This window comes from Anopheles merus, chromosome X, assembly GCF_017562075.2.
Source record: "Anopheles merus strain MAF chromosome X, AmerM5.1, whole genome shotgun sequence".
NCBI classification, from domain to species: Eukaryota; Metazoa; Arthropoda; class Insecta; order Diptera; family Culicidae; genus Anopheles; species Anopheles merus.
Window position 1 is genome coordinate 11,472,528 of NC_054081.1, and position 13,349 is coordinate 11,485,876.

General features: G+C 42.4%; 1 protein-coding gene across 1 annotated transcript in view; it reads right to left on the reverse strand.

Moving 5' to 3' along the window:
• LOC121587822 (actin-5C) overlaps positions 1 to 4,307 on the reverse strand; it is an 8,998-nt gene extending 4,691 nt beyond the window's left edge. The window contains exon 1 of the mRNA XM_041905004.1: positions 3,993 to 4,307. The gene's annotated coding sequence lies outside the window, so the exon portion shown is untranslated. The remainder of the gene's footprint in view (positions 1 to 3,992) is intronic.
• Positions 4,308 to 13,349: the final 9,042 nt, after the last annotated feature.

Consider the following 13,349-nt stretch of genomic DNA (forward strand, 5'->3'; position numbering starts at 1 on the left):
TTTGCGCTGCTCGCACACACCCTTTGGGCACCGAAAAGCTCGCCGAACCGAAAAACGCCGGCCGCATTAAGGAAGCCGGGCAGCAGTGTACTCTTTTGCTTTTTTTTTTGTTTTGGTGTATGTTGTTTCTTCTTCTCGGCTTTACTAACTTCAATGCCACACAGGCGTGTTTGCTCCCCCCCCCCTCCTCCTCCTCCCTCCCTTTTTTGCTGCTACCGATTTCACGGCCCGGGTCGGTCGGCCCGTTTTCCAGCGGCAGTGGCGGCGGCCCTCATCAGCCTATGATTCACACACTATACGTCTTATCGCTCGCGTGAGCAAAACTCAAAGCAAAGTGTCTTACCCTCTCGCCCTCGCCCTCCGCCAACCTGTGAACTTGAAAATGTTTCAACCCGAGATCTTCCAACCCCACCCCAGGTCGCGGACGGTGGTGACCACACCTTAGGAATTTACTGCCCCGAAAGATAACGCGCGAGTGACATTGCCCGCAACGGATCGCAGCCGCGCAGCACCTACCTGACTTTTGTTTCGCGTGCTTTATTTGATACGCAGTGTACCAAACGTCGTTCGTGAATGAATGTTCGAATTTTTTCTTCTTCAGCGCTTCACTGTATGCCGCTTCGATCGGGTCGCCCGGTGGTTGGGCTTGCAAATCGGCACATGTCTCAGTGGAGCTTCTTTTGTTTGCTATCAGTTTTCCAGGAATCCAGTGAGTTAGGGGTTTGCAGGGTTTTTCTGGGGCTCTCACAGCTCCGGTATACTTGCTTGACTCTTTCTAGTAGGAAATTAACTTTATATGAGCAGAATTGGAAATTCCTATCGTATATGTACGAAAAGGATGCAATTCCTATCACATAATGTTCATTTCCTCAAGAAAGTGTCATGAATATATCCCACAAGTATGAAAACCCCTGAAAAGCCCTGTAAACCGGTCAGTAATAAACAGTATCATGCCACCCCGGTCGCTGGCAGCACCATGGCCAAAAAAAAAGCAAGCAGCGAATGCGTTTTCAAGAACAAGAAACAAGCAATGCCGACATGCTCTACCCTTCTCGTTCTGAACCCACTTACAGTGAAGCCGAGCGACAGAGCGAGAAGGCATGCTGACGTTTGCTGCCTTGCACATGAACGAACAGGTTCCATACACACACGGGAGGCTGTGAAACTGATGACGTAATCGAACAACGATGCCGGAAACAATTTGTGGAACCACTGCAAAAAGTATGACGCGATGCGTTTTGCCTATCGAATTCCACAAAATCGGATTCCTTTTTTTTTCAAACATATACATGAAATATGTTGCAGGCGGCTTTTGCAGACGCAAAAGCCGCTAGGCTGACCGGCAGCCTAGAACCGGTAATATCGGCACCTCGGCTTTTTGAGGTTAAGTGCTCCAATGTATAAACCGAGCATCGGTTTCTTGTGTGCGCACACAGCTCGCTTCAAATGGCCGTGGAATTCCGTTCCATCTTCCATGAAATGCAATCTAACGGCGCTTGACCATTTTATCTAACACGAAAAAGCACGTCAAAGTGAAAATGAAGCGCTCCCAACCGCACTGGAACCGGTTTTTGGGGTTGGTGCTGCAGCACAAAGGGGGCAACTGGGAACTGGACTTGGGTTGTTTTTTTTTTTTTGGTAGCGAAAATAGAGATAACTAACACCCGGACGGTATTTCCACGGTTGTTGTAATGATAATTTTCGTGCTCTCGGCACAGGTCTGGGTTTCGTAGGTGGTCTTCGTTATTTTTCCCTTGCTAAACATTTTAGCCGCACAATTAGAAGCCGGCAAACTCACTTGACAGAAGGTAGAACGACAAATGCTGACGTAATGGGGGAAAAGGCTGTGCTGACAATTTTCGCACAGACTACTATGATCGAAAAAATCGGTAACCAAGCTGAACCGATGGAACAAGCTTATCTGGGGGAGAAAAATTGCTTGCTAAAACCAGGTGTATTGCTTATTTTCTTTCTACTTGCAATGAAGTCCCCAAAAAAAATCAATTTAATTTAATTATCAAATTCAGCTAAAATCCTCCTTTCATCAGAAGCTTTTTGAGAGTATAAAAAAACACAAACTGGATTGAATCATTAACAGTGAATGAAAATTCAATTGGACTTAACGACTCCATCCACAGTCACGGTTGAAGCTTCTCTTTTATGCTGAGCTGAAATGAAGCTATTAAATAGCAAGAGCGGGGTCTGTCTGGCTGCGGGCATGTGTGAAGAGCCCCAGGGATGCAACTGTAATTCGGAAAAATTAAAACTGCATCCACTGACCGAAAAAAAAGAAGGAAAGAAAGAAAGAAGGAAACTATACTGCGCCTAGCGGTACACAGGCCCCGCTCGCTGTAAAATCTGTGCGTGAGCAGGGCACGTTTTCAGCGTTATCAGCTACAAATGCATTGAAGCTGTGCCTTTCTCTTCTGCTCTCGGCGGTGGAAACCCCATTTTCACCAGAGCCGTTTGAACCGCGGCTACCATTTTCTACAATTATAAAGCTACCCCATATGCTTTGTTATTCTTTGCTCGCCGTTTCTTTTATTGCACGGTGTTTTGCGCCTCGTCGATCACCGTGCAGCCGGGAGAAGAAAGTTAAGGAAAGGCGTGCGCCCCCCTCCCTCTCCCTCCAACTCTCCGAATCGGTGGTACATCCCACCACCCCATTTACCTGATAAAGAATCGAACCGGAAAGGCTTCGGAATGATTTCTCAAATTGGTTTAGTGAAGGAGATCATTAGGCGAGAGAAAAAAAAAGCAACGAACCCAGACCTTCGGGAAGAGAAGGGCGGGTGGGTTGAAGTGTCCATATTTAGTTGTGGGTAGTAGCTGGGATGTGGGTGCACACATATCTGCCCTCGTGGTTTGTTTGCACCCTAGGTCAGTTCGTTTCGTCTTCGAGGAGTGTTCGTGAGGCCGCACGCTCTACTTTTCAAATAAAACCGAGCGTGGGTATTTTAGCCGTACCATCGCAAACCATCGGTTAGGTTTTGACTTTAAAATTTATTATTATTTTTTAAAGTACCCTTTTTTAAGAGGCGATTTTTCCTCCATCACTGCGAAAAAGATCACAGGGAGAGACAGAGAAAAAAAAAGACTGCCAAAATCATCACACGGTAAACGAATGATAAAGGAAAGTAGAGCAATATTTTATACAGCTGGCCAATAAAATGGCTATCTCATTTTAATTGCACATCAACGGTTCAGGGTATGGATGGCACTTTGGTGGTATGGCCATGCTTACAACCCGACGTTTCTAAATATTGTTTGATTGATGGTCGATGCGCTTGGCTCTGGAAGTGTAATTTTGAAGATCTGTCTTGGGTTTTTTTGGGTACTACCGATCACGATTGCCTCATGCAGTAGGAACAACACACGCACTTGACCCATATATTTCAAAGGGGTACACTAAACGTCCAATCCAATTGGCTGAGCTCGCACAAAGCATGCACGCACGCAGCATAGTTCCTCCGTTGGAGTTGGAATGTTTCTGTTTTGATGTTTGGTTGTTTTTTCCTTGCACAAAACCTTGCCGGCAGGGGCAGTCTTTATCAATCAAGCTGTCCCCATTGCTAGGCTGGTGTTTCGGGTGTCGGCTGGCGCTGGGTTTGATTGAGTCGTGAAGAGCGCAAGAAAGCGAGAAAGTTTCGCTTGGTTTTTTTTTTTGCTGATGATGATGGCTTGCTGGGCTGCTACTTCACTAAGCGTTGCACACTTTAAATGTTTTGCTGCGGCGATATATTTATCATACAGCAACTGCACTACTTGCATTGAAGTCTATCGCTCGTCCGTACGAATGTCCCAAGCGAGACATAAGTAAAAACCTTCCTAACCATTTGCCAAAAGCAATAGCACACAAGACCACCTTCTACTGGCACTGTTCAACGCGGGGCACTCTTATCTTGTAACAAACAAACCATATCCAAACCAGCTGTTCCCGTAATCAGTTGCAAAACAGCTAGAACCTCTTCAAACAATGTGGCAATACTTACATTTGGTTTTAAGCACGAAAAACTGGTAAAAACTGTTAACTTAAGTTTGCTGCAGCACTCGGTTAATGCAAGCACTGCGTTCGTTTCACACTGTATAAGACACGGACAAAAATCGGGTCTTTCTTATCACACGTAGTTTTTGTTGTTGTTGTTTGCGATGCACTGCACTGTTTTGTTGTTGATCTGGATGTTGTTGCTTGCTTGTGTGGTGTGCCTGGGCGATCTTCGGCTGCGTTTTGTTGTTTACGTGTCTTTCTATATTTTGCACCTGGGCACGTCCTGACCGAATGATTACACAAACTGAAATGGTATGGTTATTGAACAGCCGAGGGATTTTAAATAGTAGGACCTCTCCGGATCGAGTCCGATCAAGAGCGTGGCGAGCGACGCGTAGCGCTTCGTTTTTGACCATATATGGTATTCCGATGGTAGTGCTGGGAGGGCTAGAGCTCGCACACACATAGTCGCGGACTGTTGCCTCTGATGAAAATCGGAAGTACGGAAGAGTGCGGATGTACACGCGGCGTAGGATGGGTTCTTGGAAGCGGGCGACAAGGCCGGCGGGGGGGGGAGAGAGAGAGAGAGAGGACTTGGCTAGTGGGGCACGACGGTCTCTGCGAAAGCAAAAAGCGAGAGAGGGAGAGAGACAGAGAGACAGAGAGACAGAGAGAGAGAGAGAGTGCCAGCGTTAGATCGAATGAGCACGAGCACGGCTGAGAGCTTTGCGTAGGGGCCAACAATAACCTAGAGGTGAAGGTTGGTGGCACGCGCGTGTTGTAGGCGCGACTCACACGTTGACTCACCCGCCGACGTGGTTCGTCGCTGCGAAGGGATGCTGCGCAGGGGTGGTGTGGCCCCGGACCATGGGAAGGGTGTGAGTATTGAGCGAGCGTGGTTGAAGAAGGCCGAACGCCCAGAGCAGTACGTACTCGTGCTTTTCTCCTCGAAAAGCATTTGTATGCATGTGGTGAATAATCGTCGATTCGGCGAAGCTGCACTGCGCATTCGCTCTCTTTCTCTATCTCTCTTTTCGAGTTGGCCGATGCTCAGCCTCATTCCACCATTTCACCGGTTGGAAAAAAAATCAAAATGTGTGTATTTACTGTGACAATTTTTTTTGTCTACCCGTTAATCGAGAAGCAAAACGTCAAGAAGTCCGAACTGGCAAGGGCGTCATCATGCATGCTGTCATCCTACCCTTTCGGCCTGGTGGTCAAAAACATTACAAAAATCATATTTCTTTAGCTGGCTGATGGAATTGTTAGGAGCCTAGTAACTTATTATCTGTTTTTGTAAGATCCCCATTGCACCCAGGGGCAAACTAAGCAAGGACCCCGTAGTCTGGAGAGGCCCCGAAAATGGAACCCACAAGTAAAATTGCTACTCAATACTTCTCTGGTTGAGAATATTTGATTCAACCCCCTGTGCAGCACTTCAACCAGGCCTACATTCGTGTGACCGCTTAGGGCCTCCTCACGTCTTAATCCGCCCCTGATAGCAGCTTCAAGAGCAATACTTACTACTGGCTAGCCGGGTTGTACCTACTGTCGTGAATGTGTTTCACTGATGTTTGATTCGTAATCATAAACCAAATGTTAGAACTAAACATCATTATTCTTAATAAAGCATTTAGGCTTAAATGTGCTGCAATTTCCAATTACACAGCCTTTACAAGCGATCGGTGAAGTACGGTTCGCGGGCCAACTCTTTGCTTGGTGTCTCTATTTGGCTCTTCACGCAAAACTCTGCGAACATTTTTGTAGAATCTGGTTTTTTTCGGCCGCAAAAAATTAACTTCTTAAGAAGATATTAACCTCGGCCAACTGGTTACCAAGAAGCCAAGAAGAGATCGAATGATTTAATACTGATATCAAAAACAATTGTTCCAAAATCTTAACCCACCCTTGTTTCGTGAAGTAATTAGCACAGCTATTAGCTATTTTTGGTTATTATTACAAACGTTTGAAGAACATACGAAAACACAACATCTTGCTTTCAAATTTAATCAGAATGTCTATGATTCAGTTTTGGCTGCTGTAGATGCTATGTGCTTGAGTTATGTTTCATTGAAAAATGATGCCTAAACTATTCGAACGTCAGGGATTCATTAACAGTTGGAACTCTGGAGCATTTGGAAGATAAAAGCTCTCGAGATATCGAGCCTAAATTTACGCTCAAGTTCAAGTGCTTGCCAAAATAGCTCGATTAGCTTATTTGATGCGATAAACTCGTAAAACAAACCGGTTGTGAAATGTTGAATTCGAAAAAATGTGTACTCATTCCCTAATCTTCATGGTATTCATTTGCGCATATGCGCTCACATGCATCAGTTGCACCATTGCACGCTATTCTGTAAAATCTTTCTTTTTATAGCTGTCACCAGTTACCGCACAGTAGTTTGCTAACATAGTACAACACATTACTAAAGGTGGTTTATCCACATAATTGGATCTAAACGCTTTGCAAGTGCGCAGCCAGTGTAAACACTATTCAGCCCAATTCGAGGATGGATCGACTGCGGTATTCGCTCTGCCAAGTAAGAAGCAAAAGACGAAGATCAAACAAGTAACAGATGTTGAGCTTAAATTGGAACCAGACGAGAAGGGCGCTGAAGGAGTGAGTAGTGAACTAAATAATCTATGCCGTTGGCTATGGTCGATGGGTTCGGCTCCAAATTTGCCGCTCGTGTGCTCATGGTCCGCGATAGCCACATTGTGCCGGTGAAAGCACGTGGGGAAAGACGATGAGAGGCTGCTGAATACCACGCATCATGCATTTATGTATATCGAACCTTTTTATATATATAAAATATATCCGGCAAGGAACTGGAAACTCATAAAAACCTCTTCAGCACGTGAGGCTCCGCGATTGGAATAGTTCCAGATAGGGGTAAATGAGTGAATAACATAAAACGTTTGCCTTTTGGTGGAAAACATTTACTATCAGAAAATAGTCAACAGCATGATAACACCATAAGCTGTTTTAAACATGAAACGTACCTCTTGATAACGTTAATGCTACTAATACTACTAGCAACGCCTTTAAACCTTGCACGACCATAAGATTTCAAAGACAAAATTTGCCAATACAATGCTTTTAAATATGAAGCAAGAGAATATCACGAACAAGCTATTTTATATTTTTATTCGTGGAGACATACATTTGCCACCTAGAACATACGTTTATTTTGACATTATCTCAATAAAATATCGATTCAATAACAATTTACCAATAACAGGTACAAGGGAAAAATATTTCCCTTATTTGTGAAAATATTGAAAATAAAATAGAGTTATGTGTCTTATTAAGTCTAACTGCTTCCAAAACTAATGAAACCTAAGCATACACATCTGCTATATGACAGCTATAGGACTGCTATATGTTTGGACAGGCAAACTATTTTTTTCCCAATAAAATGTCGTTCCAGTTATGCCGGTAATATTTGTTGCTACTCAGGACTTGGCAGTGGGTGAACGGGTGTTATGATAATCTTGGTATCGACGCATCTTGGCGTCTTCAGTGTTCACCTTGCTGGATCTCAGCTCATCTCAAGCTTAGCTCAAGCGTTTAAACCTCCCTAACACAAAAATAAAAACCGGTTTTAGTCGACTTCTTTAGCTCATTCCGCGCGGCAATTATGAGTCACGTGGACATGCAAACTATGACAGTGTTAGTAAGTTGCAATTGCTTGGGTGACACCACATCCCCAGTAATAAAAATGCGTTGCATTCCAGGTGTTTTTTTTGTTATGGAAGATTGCCCAGGCCCTCTGATTCATTTCCGGTTATTGGGGATCATATAAACCTCCGAAGGTTTTTTATTCACAATTCATCGGACTCATACTACAAGGCCAGCATCCGGACTGTCCCTAGACTGTGTACGGATTTGCGTGAAAAAAAGTCGTATGCTATACTACATTACAAGCAACCCTTTATTTAGGAATAACTTTATTACTTATTATAGGGTAATTTACCATTTGTTACACACCTCCCAATTATTGCACACTGCGTATAAATTGTTTTATTTTTATTCATATATGTATAAAACATTGATGAAAGACAGCTTTTTTCCTTAAATATCTAGCATTTCTGTCTATTTTGCACTCTACTATTTTGATTCTTTAAAAGAGCACTTAACCGCTAAGAATTGTGGCCATCACAATATAAGGTTTATTGCGCACTGTGAACATCTTAAGCTTTATATTTTTTTACGTTGTAATCTAACAAATATAGTTAATTCTCACGATTAGGTAGCAAAAATTCCAACTTTTCGTAAAAAAGAACACTTCTTTTAATCCACTGTCCTATCATTTTGAAAGTGGTTTGTTTGCAGCGTGTGGCAGCAGGTGCCAGTTTACTACCTATATTGCGGAATTCCGGCTTGAACCAAGGACATACGTGTAATGTAACAGCGTTTCATACTGTCCTAAACACTATTCGTTAGAAACACATCAATTTCAGGGCTTTTTTTGCATATTTCAGTGTGTTGGGAAGTGTGCAATAATAAAGTTTGGAGTTTTTGTAAGTGTGCAACAATTGGATTTTTGAATAGGCTTAAAAATCAGTATGTCTTGCCATCATTCATCATGTTTATGCCTCAGATAAAATAAACATACTATTTGTAAACAATAATGATGTATGCTAGACACCTATTACAACAATATTGTTATCCATCACAAACATATGAAATACGTTGGCTGTTCCCTTAAGTATGCAACATTTAACAAATTACCCTAATACTAATAATATTATTAAATTTTGGAACAAAAAATCTATCAATGCTTTGTTCCGCACGTGAATGCCGTCATGCATCTTTCGTGAATGAAAAACTCCGTATTCACGTCAGCTACGTAATTGTTGTCTGTATATGTAACCGATACACTCATTCCCGATGACATCACGACAAATGCAGCTATGGGGGAGATATGGACTCCCTAGTAGTCATCGAGTGGTTTTTTTTCTTCTTCTACAACAGCTACAGCAAGTAAATCGGTTTACCGGGCGGTGTGAAATTGAACGATTGCGAGTTCTTGGTATGGATAACAATGTTTTTGTTGTTGTGATATTGGGTGGGGCAAATAAATGAGCATGGAAGCAACTTCTCGTTAATGCAGTCAAATCCGGTGCATTTTAAATCAATATCTTTTCGTTAAAGGTGCTCCCTTTGGAGAGAACAAGCTTTTCTTCATGATTGAACACAAAAAAAAAAGAAAGAGAGCTAAAATTGGATAAAACATATAGAAAACATCGAGTCAAAATGCGAATGGACTCAAACTGCGTAGACCTAGGATCCATCACCGGAAGTGGCTACATTTGCTATCGGTTGTACGATGTTGCAAGCGCTGGCACAACGACATAGAAAACGCAGGGAAAAAGAAACTTGAAAGGCGTTGGCTTCGTTCATTCTTGCAGGGTTTGCGTTGCGGGTAAACGCTGCCAGCAGCGACGTTGCCCAACCATCTGTGGCAACGCTGCTCGAAACCCATGCTGCAAGATTAGAATTAGAGTCGTAAAACCCTGCAGTAATTGGGTTCGCTCTTTTCCGTTTCTTTTGCCGCACTTTATTTCTTCTACTTGCAGAGCGCATTGACCGGCTAGGTTCTTCAACCGAAGTGCTCCAACAGTTCTTCGCGTCTTGTTTGAAGCTTCGTTTTCAGCTTACTTTGTGGAGTTCTTTCCGCTCGCATTTATTTCATTTCATTTCAACCTCGAAGTTTCCCTGTGATCGATTCCACAATTCGTTTGCGGAGAGGATACATCACCGGCACTGCAGGAAAGAATCAGAGAAAAAGCATGATCATCGAAACAATTCCACCCTCGCATTCGCCCCCTTTCTCTATCTATCCAGTTTTAATTGGGTATGAGCATATCGGATACGATTTTGGTTAATTTTCCATTCTTCACGTGCTTGTATGGTCGAATTGCTTCAAAAATACAACATTAGGGTCAAAGTAATAACATATAATTATTGCCCAGCAGACCCACCTGCGCTAATGTTTTACTTTAGCCATTCGTAAGATGATATATGTGTTTTATTATGGTTTCTTGAGCAAAGAATAAAAAACCCCTTAGATCATTACGCCAAGGTAGGTGTATGTTTTTAAAAAACAAACAAAAAAGCTGTGAATTCTTGTGAAAGATCAAATTCGAAGCAAAACTAGTTACTTTATAATATTGTACGCTAAGTTGCATCCATACCTAAATCAGGCGGCTTCGGTCTTCAAAAATAAGCCTGTTTGAGGGTAAATCTTTTTATTTTCATCTTCTCTCGTTTAATCTTTAATCTTCTAATTTTTACTTCTCTCGTAAAGTTCAAGCACCGTTTTTTCTCATGCTGGCCCGATAGTTTTAGGCGAATTAACTGTTATGTTCACTGTTTATTTTACTTTTCCATTCGCTAGTCATGGATATTGGTCTAAGTTGTGATGATGGGCTCGGCTGAGAAGAGCTGTATTTTTTTACTAGCATTGTATTGGTTACAGCTCGCTACAGCTCCCGGGCCGACGCACTCAGCAAGCCCTTAACAAAAGGCGAAATAAGTACAAAACTGCTATGCGTTCATACAGCGTGGTGTGATTCATATCAAGAGCGCGGAGCACTGTTACGATTCGTCGTGAGTCAATCCCATGATAGCGGCGGCACACTGCTTGTAAAACGTTAGAAATAACCGGCAAGAGTGCGGAATTCATTCGTGCCCCCAAAAAACGCGTGCTCCACCTAGCTCAGCGGGCAGCTGATGGAACCAATAAGCCGCATCGAGCGGGGTATGGCTCTGTGCAGAGAGACAGAATGGAACATTCAGTAAATTCGGATTGTCTGGAGCATGGGTGTGGACACAGGAAACCCATCGGCAGGCCGGCTCAACCTTACATTGTGATGCGCTACCCCTATTCAATTGAAGCTACAATATTTATTGTTCACTTTGCTATACGGCAGCTTGTTTTTGGTGCGACATCATTTGGTCTGGGTGTAGAAATAGTAGCTATAAATACGAATAACACGAAACCCATCGCGCGAGATGGTATGTTGGAAATTTGACATACTAGCCAGACTATGTTGATTTAAACCAAACGTTACGATAAGGGAACGTTTGTGAAAAGATTTTTATAACAGTATTAGCTGGTATACGGTTCTGTCGATGAATAAAGCATGATGGTGATAGGTGTCCCCATATTGCAGTATAGATAGGTCCTACACATATAGATGCATGGTCCAGCCAGGGCTTGAACCCATGGTGGCCATGAGTCATGCGTTGTGCAAGATAACGACCGTATCGCGAGACCGGCCTTGTAACCATTGTACTCGGACTCGCAATCGAGGAATACACATACAAGCTTACCCCGCGCAACGTGCATTCGATCAACGCGGAATGCACTTGCACTTGCGACCTTAACAACAATTTGCTCATTTACATGGATGATCATAGGGCCTGTTCAGATGGCAATGGCGAAGTGGCAGAGTCTATCGGAAGGCTCGATCCAAATTTGGAACGTATAAAGAAGTTTTTCGATCGGGGGAATTCGTTACCAAAATCGAGAAAATGTTAAATTTTCTCAAAGTCTCTATTCCACCTACCATGCGGTATATCTACAACTGATGGAACTATAATACACATATATCTAACTAGCAGCAATTATTCACAATTTATACAAGCAAATGTTATTACTGTTAATAACACCTCGTTCTGCCATAGCAATTGTATGATGTGCTTGTGCTCTGACCCATCTCATCATGAGCAAGAGCGTTAGTGACTATGGACATGAAAAAGGCTGTGATATTATTTATTACTAACAATATAACTGCATGGGCCGTACTTTGGGGGGGTCATGGTATTTTGATATTTTGTTTTGTTTTTGTTTTTTGTCATAGCATGGTTCCTCCAGTCTTGGAGTTTCTACCGAAGCAGACATACGACAGGCGAACGAAATTTGTTTCATTAAAGCTTTAAACCGACATAGGACCGACGATACGCCAGACACTGCTGAATTTGGCACATGCGCCTTGGAATTGGCGAAGGCATAGAATCCTCTTATAAAGTGAACAGCCCCGCATGAAGCCATGAAATTAACACCAATATATTAATCCCCACACCGAATGGGCCACCTAAAACACTAAACGGCAGCTTTCCTGCGAAGGGGATATGACTATATTTATACACTTTCTACCACTATCGATGCATCTCTGCTACAGAAATGGATTTGATCACGAATGAGGCTACCTAAAATGGTGTGTAGCAAGGTGATTGCGAAGATAAGGGCAACAACAAAAAAAACCGGTGCGTACAATAAATGCCCGAAGTAGACAATTAGACATACACATGCGAGAGTCAATACAGCTTGGGAGCGTTTGTACAGCGCTTCGCTAAACCTGCAGTTTGAAGGGAAACGATGGCGAGATGGAGAGAAATAGAGAGAAATCGTTTTGGCTGGGAGTGTGCACTCTCGCGCTTTCGGAGCATTTTAAAACACCGTCTGTCGGCTTTTGACAACTATGAGGTACGAGTGCAGAGCACGCGCGGTCTTTGCCATATATGGAAATGATTTTGGTTTTATTAGTTCTCCTCTTCGTTTAACCGATCCATTGCGGTAGGTTGTTTTTTTGCCTTTAAATGCACGTTGTGTACTAGTTTCCTCGAAAAATTGCTATATTATTATCTCATTACAATATGATTTCAAAAAAGAACAATAATATAATAGTTTACTTGAGTTGCATCTAGCTGTTTAGTTCTTTCTTTACAAATAAATTGTTACCTACAAACAATATCACATAAAAAGTATTGAGGTGAAGATGAAGATAATATAAATTAGTGTGGAAACATAGTAGAGATATAAATAACTATGTGGGTATCATAAACTAAATTATTTTCATTCTCTTCTTCTTATTTGTCACAACAACTTCAACCTGTGAAGTCAATCTATGACTGCCATAAGCCACTAATGAACTTGGCTATCTACGACTTACTGCTGCTTTTCCATAGTTGGATATTCTGCCTTGCGATTGGCTCACTAGGTTCATTTGAGATTTGAACCCATGACGGAAATAACATTTCTCTGGAAATTTTAATGCCAAACATAATGGTCTTATTACTCGCTTTGCCAAATCGTGTTCCCCAGGTGCAGTCGTTAAATGTACGCACTCATTCCATTCAGTGTTTTAATAGAGTTTCTTTCTCGCAGACAAGCACAACAGTTGATATTGATTTGTCAGAGTGAGGTTTGAGCAGATGTTTCGTTGTCCGTTTCGGTTATTTGCGATTCAATGTTAAACAGTTTTGAAATATCTTCATTATTTATTTCTATATTTATGAATATGTACAGTTTCTATATTCCACAGTAAATTGCTTACCCAGAAATAACGA